The sequence below is a fragment of the Dendrobates tinctorius genome, unplaced genomic scaffold, assembly GCF_039654945.1.
Source record: "Dendrobates tinctorius isolate UK_male_01 unplaced genomic scaffold, ASM3965494v1 ptg000086l, whole genome shotgun sequence".
Taxonomy (NCBI): Eukaryota; Metazoa; Chordata; class Amphibia; order Anura; family Dendrobatidae; genus Dendrobates; species Dendrobates tinctorius.
Genome location: NW_027361754.1, coordinates 57,504,307 through 57,516,010, shown reverse-complemented (window position 1 = coordinate 57,516,010; position 11,704 = coordinate 57,504,307). Strand labels below are relative to the sequence as shown.

The following is an 11,704-nucleotide window of genomic DNA, read 5'->3' as shown; positions in this document are numbered from 1 at the left end:
TTAAAGGTGGAAATATCTGACGTAGTTTACAAGAGAAATCCATATCAATTTTTATTTCAGTCTTTTGGTTTCAATATAACGTTTGGAGCAGATTGCACAAGGAAACCAGATCAAAGAAGGGAGGTGACACAATGTTTACACGGCTCATTGTTTGCATAGTTCATTGTTTACATGGCTCACTGTTTACACAGATCGTTGTTTACATGGATTCATTGTTTAACCCCTTAGTGACCGCCGATACGCCTTTTAACGGCAGTAATTAAGTGTACTAAAACCACAGCGCCGTAAATTAGAGAATAGCGCCCCCCAGTGTCGGATTTTCTCCGGGGTCTCGGCAGCCGGGGGTAGCCGAGACCCCAAAAAACATGAATCGGTCGGTTTTTACCGACCCCGCTTTTGCGGTCACCGTTATTAACCCTATAGAAAGAAAATGGCGGGCGCATGCGCAGTGCGCCCGCCGGGAATCTGCCAGCTCCGGCTGGCAGATTCCATTCATTCATTTTGATCACTATGATAAACTATCATAGTGATCAAAATAAAGAAATAGTACATAACCCCCCGTTTATCACCCCCTTAGTTAGGCCAACATAACGAAATAAAGAAAATATTTTTTTTCAGTTTTCCTTTAGGGCTAGGGTTAGGGCTAGGGTTAGGGCTAGGGTTAGGGTTAGGCTAGGGTGAGGGTTAGGGCTAGGGTTAGGGTTGGATGAGGGTTAGGGTTAGGGCTAGGGTTAGGGTTAAGGGTATGTCACACTAAGAGATATCGCTAGCAATATCGCTATAACTAGTGACGTTATAGCGATATTGCTAGCGATATCTCTGTGTGTGATACTTACCTACGACCGGCTCCCCCGCTGGTTATCGCTGATCGCGCGAGAACAGGCTGGACTGTTTCTCGTCGTCAGCTTCCTGTGGCGCTTCCTGCTGTGAGGACGAGCGACGCGTGGAGCCGGGCGGGAGGACGCAGGATCGCCTGGTGTGACAGGTAAGTAGCGATCCCCGTCCCCAGTGATGTCGCTGGTGAGATCTGCCTGTATGGCAGCTCACTAGCGACCACTTAGCGATGTACCAGCGATCCTGACCGCGTCATATCGCTGGTCGGGATCGCTGGTACATCGCTAAGTGTGACAGTACCTTTAGGGCGAACTAGGATTAGGGTTAGAATTATGATTAGGGATTAAGGTTAGGGTTAGGGGTGTGTTGGGGTTAGGGTTGGAGCAAGAATTGAGGGGTTTCCACTATTTACCAACTTTGGGGGTCTAAAAATTGGGGTCTAAAAAAATCACTTTTGTGGAAATAAAAAAGACTTTTAATTTTCACGGCTCTGCATTTATAAACTTCTGTGAAGCGCTTGGAGATTCAAAGTGCTCTCCACACATCTAGATAAGTTCCTTAGGGGGTCTAATTTCCAAAATGGGGTCACTTGTGGGGGGTTTCCACTGTTTAGGCCCATCAGGGGCTCTGCAAATGCAACATGACGCCCGCAGACCATTCCATCAAAGTCTGCATTCCAACATGGCACTCCTTCTCTTCCAAGCTCTCCCATGCACCCAAACAGTGGTTCCCCCCACATATGGGGTATCAGCGTACTCAGGACAAATCGCACAACAACTGTGGGGGTATGATTTCTCCTGTTACCCTTGTAAAAATAAAAATTTGGGTGCGAAAAGATCATTTTTGTGGAAAAAAAATGATTTTTAATTTTCACGGCTCTACGTTATAAACTTCTGTGAAGCACTTGAAGGTTCAAAGTGCTCACCACACATCTAGATAAGTTCCTAGTTTCCAAAATGGGGTCACTTGTTGGAGGTTTCCACTGTTTAGGCACATTAAGGGCTCTCCGAACGCAATATGGCATCCGATCTCAATTCCAACCAATTCTGCGCCGAAAAAATCAAACGGCGCTCCATCCCTTGCAAGCTCTGCCGTGTGCTGAAAAAGTGGTTTACCCCCACATATGGGGTATCGGCGTATTCAGGAGAAACTGTACAACAAATTTTGTGGTTGATTTTCTCTTTTAACACTTGTGAAAATAAAAAAAATTGGTTCTGAATTAAATTTTTTGCAAAAAAAAGTTGAATGTTAATTTTTTCCTTCCACATTGCTTTAGTTCCTGTGAAGCACGTAAAGGGTTAATAAACTTCTTGAATGTGGTTTTGAGCACCTTGAAGGGTCTAGCTTTTAGAATGGTGCCACTTTTGGGTATTTTCTGTCATGTACACCCCTCAAAATTACTTTAAATGTGATGTGGTCCCTAAAAAAAGAATGGTTTTGTAAATTTTGTTGTAAAAATGAGAAATCGCTGGTCAACTTTTAACCCTTATAACTGCCTAACAAAAAAAAATATTGCTTCCAAAATTGTGGTGATGTAAAGTAGACATGTGGAAAATGTTATTTATTAAGAAATTTGTGTGACACATCTCTCTGATTTAAGGGCACAAAAATTAAAATTTTTAAAATTGCAAAATATTCAAAATTTTCGCCATCTTTCCATTTTTTCATAAATAAACATAAGACTTATCGAAGAAATTTTTCCACTATCATGAAGTACAATATGTCATGAAAAAACAATCTCAGAATCAGCGGGATCCGTTAAAGCGTTCCAGAGTTATAACCTCATAAAGTGACAGTGGTCAGAATTGAAAAAAATGGCCTGGTCATAAAGCTGCAAAATGACTCTGTCACTAAGGGGTTAAACATCTCTTTGTTTACATAGATTATTTGTTTACACAGCTCATTGTTTGCATGACTCATGGTTTACATGGTTCACAGTTTACACTGCTCATTGTTTACCTTCCTCACTGTTTACACAACTCATTGTTTACACAACTCATTGTTTACACTGCTCACTGTTTACATGACTCGTTGTTTACACCGTTCACTGTTTACACAGCTCAGTGTTTACATGGCTCATTGTTTACGCTGTTTGCTCAACTCACTGTTTACCCATCTCTTTGTTTACGTAGACTCATTGTTTGCACAACTCATTGTTTACATGGTTAATTGTTTATACAACTCATTGTTTACATGGATCACGGTTTACACTGCTCATTGTTTATCTTGCTCACTATTTACACAGCTTGTTGTTTACACAACTCATTGTTTACATAGCTCATTGTTTACACGGCTCACTGTTTGCATGGCTCACTGTTTACACGACTCATTATTTACACCGTTCACTGTTTACATAGCTCAGTGTTTATACAACTCATTGTTTACATGGCCCATTGTTAACACAGCTCACTGTTTACACATCTTTTTGTTTACATAGATTCATTGTTTACATAGCTTTGTTTACACGACTCATTGTTTACACGGCTCACTGTTTACATGGCTCACTGCATACACGGCTCACTGTTTACAGGACTCATTGTTTACACGGTTCACTGTTTACACAGATCAGTGCTTATGCGGCTCAATGTTTACGCTGTTTACACAGCTCACTGTTTGCATGGCTCATTGTTAACACAGTTCATTATTTACATAGCTCATTGTTTTTGTGACTCATTGTTTTTGTGGCTCATTGTTTTTGTTGCTCATTGTACACCTACATGTACATGGCAGTAGATTCTCTCATCCCAGCGTATCGGCCCAATAATGCTGCCATATTTCTCTTTACACCCGCTGCTGCAATTTTCAGGCTTTGTACACACATTTTTTGTAAAGTGTCAAATTTGGAGTGGATTCCACGAGGGATCCTCTTCAGAGAAGTGACATCTCACTGCTTCATCAGAAAAAAAGTTCTATCTCGCCGGATGAACTACAAAGTGGGTTTCCGTTGAATTAAATAGGAAGAGGATTTTGGAGCCGATCCACTTAACAAATCCTCCGTGCCTAATGGGCAAAACAGCATCCATGTCCTGACCAAAGTGCAAAAAAGAAACCATCCCCTGTGCATACAGGTGTAGGAAATCTATATCTCCACTACATCTCAAAGCTGCGGTGTAGGGTCGACCCCGGACCTGGGGAGGGTATGTAGCGCACGGGTTGTTTTTAATGATTAACGCCGTTTCTAGTAGACAGTTTGGGATATGTTCACACATTGTGTTTTTGCAGGGTTTTTTACTGCACCAAAAACGAGAGCGGTGGCAGGAAACCACTGAATGTTTTATACAGCAATTACACAGAAAAAAGCCACATGTGAACATATCCTTACAGCGGATGAGATTTCATGAAAACTGTTTTTTCTTTTTCTTTGGTTGCATTTTTTTTCCTATAGTTGAATGCCCCCATAAAACCGCACGTAAAAGGTACTGATTCCCCGTGTTTATGCACTAAAAAAAAAGCATTTGACGCTCTGCTTCAAATCTGCACCAAAAAGGGGAAAAAGGCAGAAAAACAGCAGCGGCTTTGAACGTGGTTCTGATGCACGCAGTTTCACCGACCATGTGGATCAGTTGCCATGCTTGGCATGAGGCTGAAGTTGGTTTCTTATTCAGCAATTTTTTCTTTTCTTGTTTTTACAGGTTTAACAACAAAAATAAGCAACACAATAATAAAACATGCCCATTTTTGTGCCAGTTTTATAATTTTTGACGCTGATTTTAAGTGTATTCACATCAGGGTACCTCACTGCATTGGTTTTTATTATTGTGTTGCTTATTTTTTGTTGTTAAACCTGTCAAAACAAGAAAAGAAAAAACTGACGAATAAGAAACCAACTTCAGCCCGAATAAGAAACTGGACGAATAATAAATCAGCCCCGAATAAGAAACTGGACGAATAAGAAACCAACTTCAGCCTCATGTTTTTAAGGGGTTAAATGACTTTGGGCCACTGAAATCACACTAAGAACACAAAGATAGTGATGCCCTGCATCAAACCCAGGTCCCTCCAGCCTGGCCCAAATGTGTTATGGGCACCAGAACTGGCATCAAAGTGGGCACACAGCCAATTTTCACAGATTTGAATAAGCAACTGATGTTTTTAAGGGGTTAAATGACTTTGGGCCACTGATGTCACACTATGAATACACAGATAGTGATGCCCTGCATCAAACCCAGATCCCTCCAGCCTGGCCCAAATGGGTTCTGGGCATCAGAATTGGCATCTAAGTGGGCACACAGCCAATTTTCACAGATTTGAATAAGTAACTGATGTTTTTAAGGGGTTAAATGACTTTGGGCCACTGATGTCACACTATGAATACACAGATAGTGATGCCCTGCATCAAACCCAGGTCCCTCCAGCCTGGCCCAAATGGGTTCTGATCATCAGAATTGGCATTAAATTTGGCACACAGCCAATTTTCACAGATTTGAATAAGTAACTGATGTTTTTAAGGGGTTAAATGACTTTGGGTCAATGATGTCTCACTATGAATACACAGATAGTGATGCCCTGCATCAAACCCAGGACCCTCCAGCCTGGCCCAAATGGGTTCTGATCATCAGAATTGGCATTAAATTGGGCACACAACCGATTTTCACAGATTTGAATAAGTAACTGATGTTTTTAAGGGGTTAAATGACTTTGGGCCACTGATGTCACACTAAGAACACACAGATAGTGATGCCCTGCATCAAACCCAGGTCCCTCCAGCCTGGCCCAAATGGGTTCTGGGCATCAGAATTGGCATCAAATTGGGCACACAGCCAATTTTCACAGATTTGAATAAGTGACTGATGTTTTTAAGGGGTTAAATGACTTTGGGCCACGATGACACACTATTAATACACAGATAGTGATGCCCTGCATCAAACCCAGGTTTCTCCAACCTGGCCCAAATGGATTATGGGCACCAGAACTGGCATCAAAGTGGGCACACAGTCGATTTTCACAGGTTTTAATAAGTAACTGATGTTTTTAAGGGGTTAAATGACTTTGGGCCACTGATGTCACACTAAGAATACACAGATAGTGATGCCCCGCATCAAACCCAGGTCCCTACAGCCTGGCCCAAATGGGTTCTGGGCATCAGATGCTCCATAAAATGCTCCTTAGATTATGCCCCATACGATGCTCCATGGTTTATGTCCCCATAAAATGCTCCTTACATTATGCCCCCGTAAAATGCCCCATAGATTATGCCCCCATAAGATGCTTCATAGATTATGCCCCCAAAAATTGCTCCATAGATTATGCCCCATAAGATTCTTCAGAGATTATGCCCCACATAAGATGCTCCATAAAATGCTCCATAGATTATACCCCATAAGATGCTCAATAGACTATGCCCCCATAAGATGCTCCATAGATTAAGCCCCCATAAAATGTTCCATAGATTATGCCCCCATAGGATGCTCCATAGATTATGCCCCCATAAGATGCTCCATAGATTATGCCCCCATAAGGTGCTCCATAGATTATACCCCCATAAGGTGCTCCATAGATTATGCCCCCATAAAATGCCCCATAAAATGCTCCATAGAATAGGCCCCATATGCTGCTGCCGCTGCTAATAAAAAAATAAATGACATACTCTCCTCTCGTCGCTGGGGGCCAGGTGTCGGGTTTTGAGCAGGCGGGGACACTGGTGCACTATGGGGGACATGTGCGGGTGTCACCGCTGGCTCAGGGACCCGGCACCTGCGATAATCACCTGTCCCCGGTCCATCGCTGCTCGTCGCTGTCTGCCGGGTCCCTCTGTCAGTGACTGTTCAGGCAGAGGGCGCAGCATGCTCTAACTACGTCATCGCACCCTATGCTGCCTGAACGTCACTGACAGAGGAGGCCGAGGACAGAGCAATGCGCAGCGATGGCCCGGGGACAGGTGAATGTCGCTTATACCTACCCCCTCCTAGCACAGTCTCTGCAGTCTCTGTGTCTCCTGCAAGAGAATGGTCATCCATAATATGCTGAGCGGCCATGATGAATCAGGCAGTCATCTTGTCAAAAGTTAGAGAAGATTCAACTTTTACAAAAGAACTCATAAGATGTACTTTGAAATGGAGGATGTAGAATGAGATCATGTCTGCTATCACCCTGGCAGGCTTGCAGAAAGGAAAATTAGATCAATAGGGGAATAGGGTTACCAAATATATGGTCAATGTGTGTATACGTGATAGTTTTAGAAGAAAGAACAGAATCATTAAAATGTCAAATGCATGAATTTTTGGATCAAGCCTGAAAGCAGTGATAAGATTAAGGACAGTAGCCATAGATACCAATGACTTATGGGTTTTAGTGTTGCTTGGAGAAACATTAATTAATGTCTTCGTATTATGTCATTATATTCTGTGCTCCAAACCATGTTTCTCTAGAATTATCATGTAAACGCCTTAGAATTATAATTTAAATGCCCTCTGCAGCAAGATGCAGCTTTCTTTGTTCCCATTATGTATAAGAAGCCCCTGTTGCTTGTTGCCATTCCACCGCCATCATGCCACTGTGCCACACCATGGCCAGGGCACGGAGCCTTATCACCGCCAGACCTCCTAGCGAATCTCTGCCCATCTGAATTCCTGTTTTTGCCCGCATATTTCAACTTCTCTGATTGTCCGTTCTGTTTTGCCGTGTATCTCCTGAATAAACGTAGACCTCAGCTCAACGAGAAGATCGTCTCCAGTTTTGTTTGGCTCTTCCAGCTCTCTCAGTAAGAACTTTTTCTTACATCTCCGACAGCTCTTCCTACCTTCAGCGGTCACGTCGTACCGCTCATTAAAGTCATGAATATGTGCATATTCGGCGTACTTCCTGTGTGGCGCGGTGGATTGTGGGAGAGCGACACAATCGCCGGAAGCTGTGACAGAGCCGATTGCCAATTATTATATATCTTTATATATATATATGTCAGTGACACACACATATATATCTGTATATACCTTTATTAGTGATGAGCAAACGTGCTCGTCACTACTCGTTACTCGCCCGAGTATCACGGTACTCGGCGAGCACCGAGCATTTCCGGGATTACTTTGCAGGAACTCGGGTCTCCACCCAGCTTTTTTGGAGGACTTTAGAGACCCAGTCACGATGCAGGGATTGTCTGCCAGGCAATGAAACGCCGCAGCAAGCTTTGCTGTGGTCGTGCAGTGATTGGCTGGCCGCACAGCATCATCAGGGGTATAAGAGACCAGACACCGCCATGCTCAGCGCATTCAGCTTCCAATTTAGATAGTGTAGGGAGAGCTGCTGCCGAGATAGGTTCAGATTTGGGGATTAATTAGTCAGTGTGGGTCCTACCATCGTAAACTACTCAAATCCAGCTAAACCAACAGTCCTTCAAAGGACTAATTCTGGAGTCACTGTACTTATATACAGCACAGTGTGGTATCTCCATGTCAGCTCATATCTGTGCGTGCTCAAAGTTGAGCCAGTTTAAGCCGGTTTTCCTTTTTTGTCCTGTGTGTCACTGTACTACTATACCGCACTATTTATCCAAATAAGCAAAAAGTACAGGCACACATTTGTCGGTGTGGTATCTCCGTGCTAGCTCTTATCTGCGCGTGCTAAAAATTGAGCCGGTTTAGACCGGTTTTCATTTTTTGTCCTGTGTGGCACTGTAGTTATATACAGCACTATTTAGCCAAAAAAGCCAAAAATACAGGCCACACATTTGTCGGTGTGGTATCTCCCTAACAGGCCTCATTTATCTGTGTGAAAAATTTGGCCATTTTAGGCCTTCATATTGTATTTTTTTTGCAGTCTGTTAACGTACTTATTGACACAAATTGTCATGATCTCAGTGCGGGTTTGACTCGCACACGTGGGGTTAATGTCTGGAACCAGTGCTGATGACTGGCATTTCTGGGGTTAAAGGTTGGATCCCGGTGCAGGCTTATCTGCACACCTGGGGCTATGATTGTGGCCTCTCCCTGGTTCTGGGGGAGGCTTCTTATAGCCTCAGGACGCTCCCATCCCTGTCAGTTATACTCTTGCCCTTGGCATTGTGTGGTGACCCCTGAGTGTGTTTGTGCTGTGTTCTGGTTACTTGATTCTCTGTGTGTGACTCGGTCTGTTTCCTGGATATCGCTTTGGATTCTGCCTGGTACCTCCTATGTCTGTTTGGTTTTGATCTCTGCTTGGCCCTGATTAACCGCTCTGTCTCCTCCCTGGTACTGTACTGTGATCCTGTGTATGACCTTTGGCTTTGTCTGACCTCCCGTCTGTTTATCCCTCCTGTACCTCGCTGGTCTGTACTGTACATGGCTTCTGCTTTGCCATAATCTGAGTTCTCTGGCTTCTCTGACGCTAAGCCCCGCCCTTTTGCAGCCACATGACGGTTCACAAGACCGAAGGTCCTGTGCTTGCTTTCTAGTCTTCTTAGTGCATTTTCCGGCTATTCTTGTCCCCAGGGGGTCCCTGCGGTGCGGGTGAGTCCCTGCTTAGCAGAGGCTGCTCGTCGGCGCTGTCGGGACCGTGACATTATAACTGACCACCTTGAGATTTGGCAGCAGACGTGTGGGAGGAGTGGCACGCCGAAATTTCCACTATTATTTCTTTTTCCACACATATTTGAACAGGGTAGGACTGATTACTTTTATTTCCTGTTCCCAACTGGCCATAAGAGTTGGCTCCCCAAGCGTACATTACACCTTCATCTGTCACTGCCAGAGTGTGTGCATAGCCACACACAACCTGTTCCACGCGCACACCTTGAAGAGTAGCTATTCTGCACGGCGTTGGCTGGTTTCCACTGCTTCCCAACCCTAGCTGTCCATTTCCGTTGTAGCCCCACGCATAAACCTCACCGTTGTCCACTATAGCCATGGAGCTCATCTGACCACAAGCAATGCCAACAACTATCTTATTCTGTAGACAACTAGTTACTCTTCTAGGGATTGGTTGATTTGCCGTAGAGCCAGATCCAACTTGGCCTGAATTATTATATCCCCAAGCATACACCTCTCCATCGGATGTGGACACCATGGAATGATGAGAACCACAAGCCACACTCACGACCTTCTTGTTTATCAAGTTGGTGGACACTTGACATGGAATTAAAGCTTGATTTGTAGATCCATTTCCCAATTGGCTGTAGGCATTATGACCCCAGCTATATATTTCTCCATCTGAGGTAACAATGACAACATGAGGACCACTTCCACAGCTTAAGCTAGCTACCTTCTTCCCTGAGAAAACATTAAGACACCTAGGTTCAATGATACTCTGTGCATCTCCTGTTCCTAAACAGCCACTGCTGTTAGTGCCCATCACAAAAACTTCATCATTTTTTGTGATGTATAACACTTCATTTCCAGAACCGAACACACAAGCCTTTCTGATAAGCTTCAAATCTTCCTGAGGACAAAGTGCAAATATCAGCCATTTTCCAACATCTACCATGGTCAAGGTAGAATAAAATTAGAAAGGCAAAATCTGGTGTCCGTAGTCAGCGCCGCAGGGGTCCTACAGCAGCTGATATTATGACGCTCCCCACAGGTCCCACTACCACAGGCATCAGTGACGTCGCCGCTAGCTCCGCCCCCTACTTCTGGCAGCGTGAAGACCAAGCGGCTGCGGATAGTGATGTCCGGATGGACCGCAGGCTGCGGGCCAGAGGGGTGATGCAGGTGGATACTCCATTATTCCCCAGTGGAAAAGAGACTGCCCCTGAGCCCATGGATGTAGGCGCTCTCTCCCTGAAGGATACGGAGAGGAAACGCCGGAAGGACAAGCAGTTATGCTTTTACTGCGGTAAAACGGGACATTGGAAAAGGGAGTGCCCGAATTGCCCATCTTCAAACCCGGTCGGCGGGAAACGACTAGGTCTGGGTAGTCAACGGGGAGGCTGCTCAGACCCTCAGGTACTATTTTCCTCGTTTTCTAAAGTAGTACTGCCTGTGGAACTGTTTGTGGATGGTAGTTCTTTTTCCTCTACAGCCTTCGTGGACTGCGGATCATCTATTAATCTTATTGACTCCCAATTGGTCACACACTGTAAGATAGGGACAGTTAGGCTCAAGGTTCCGATCAAGGTGATGGCCACTGACTCATCTCCCCTCACTAAGGAGGGAATTCGCTTTATGTCTGATGTGTTTTCGCTCAGAGTGGGCGCTATTCATGTGGAAAACATAAGTTGTTTTGTGCTGGACAATCTACCTGCAGGGTTGGTGTTGGGCATGCCCTGGTTACAACGCCATAACCCAGTTATTAACTGGAAAACGGGGGAGATTGTACAATGGGGGTTTAATGATTTTGAGTTCTGTGATAAATCCGCACTGCTGGTTGAACCTGTTAAATCTGTGTCTGTATCATCTGTCGAGCTGGAAGGTATTCCGGAATGCCTGAAGGACTTCGAAGATGTATTCTCCGAAAGCGAGGCCGAGACGTTACCGCCACATAGACCCTTTGACTGCGCTATTTGACTGGTCCCGGGGGCTAAATTACCCAAAGCCCGTCTGTTTAATTTGTCCGGTCCTGAGCGCTTGGCTATGAAGGAGTACATTACTGAAAGTCTGCGCAAAGGACACATACGTCCTTCAGTCTCACCTGTGGTGGCACGTTTCTTTTTTGTAAAGAAAAAAGATGGCGGGTTACGTCCCTGTCTCGACTTCCGGGAGCTTAATCAAATTACTGTACGGAATACGTACCCCCTTCCGTTGATTCCCGATTTATGTAACCAACTATCAGGGGCAAAGTGGTTTTCTAAACTGGACCTTCGGGGGGCATATAATTTGATAAGGGTCTGAGAGGGGGATGAATGGAAAACCGCGTTCCTCACGACCGAGGGACTATTTGAAAATTTAGTCATGCCGTTTGGTCTTACCAACGCCCCTGCCATACTTCAGAATTTCATCAACGTGGTATTCTCAGATCTCAT

At 44.5% G+C, this 11,704-nt stretch overlaps 1 pseudogene; it reads right to left on the bottom strand.

The window, feature by feature from the left end:
* Window positions 1–9,306: 9,306 nt before the first annotated feature.
* On the bottom strand, window positions 9,307–10,396 carry LOC141098071 (RCC1 and BTB domain-containing protein 2 pseudogene; annotated as a pseudogene).
* Window positions 10,397–11,704: the final 1,308 nt, after the last annotated feature.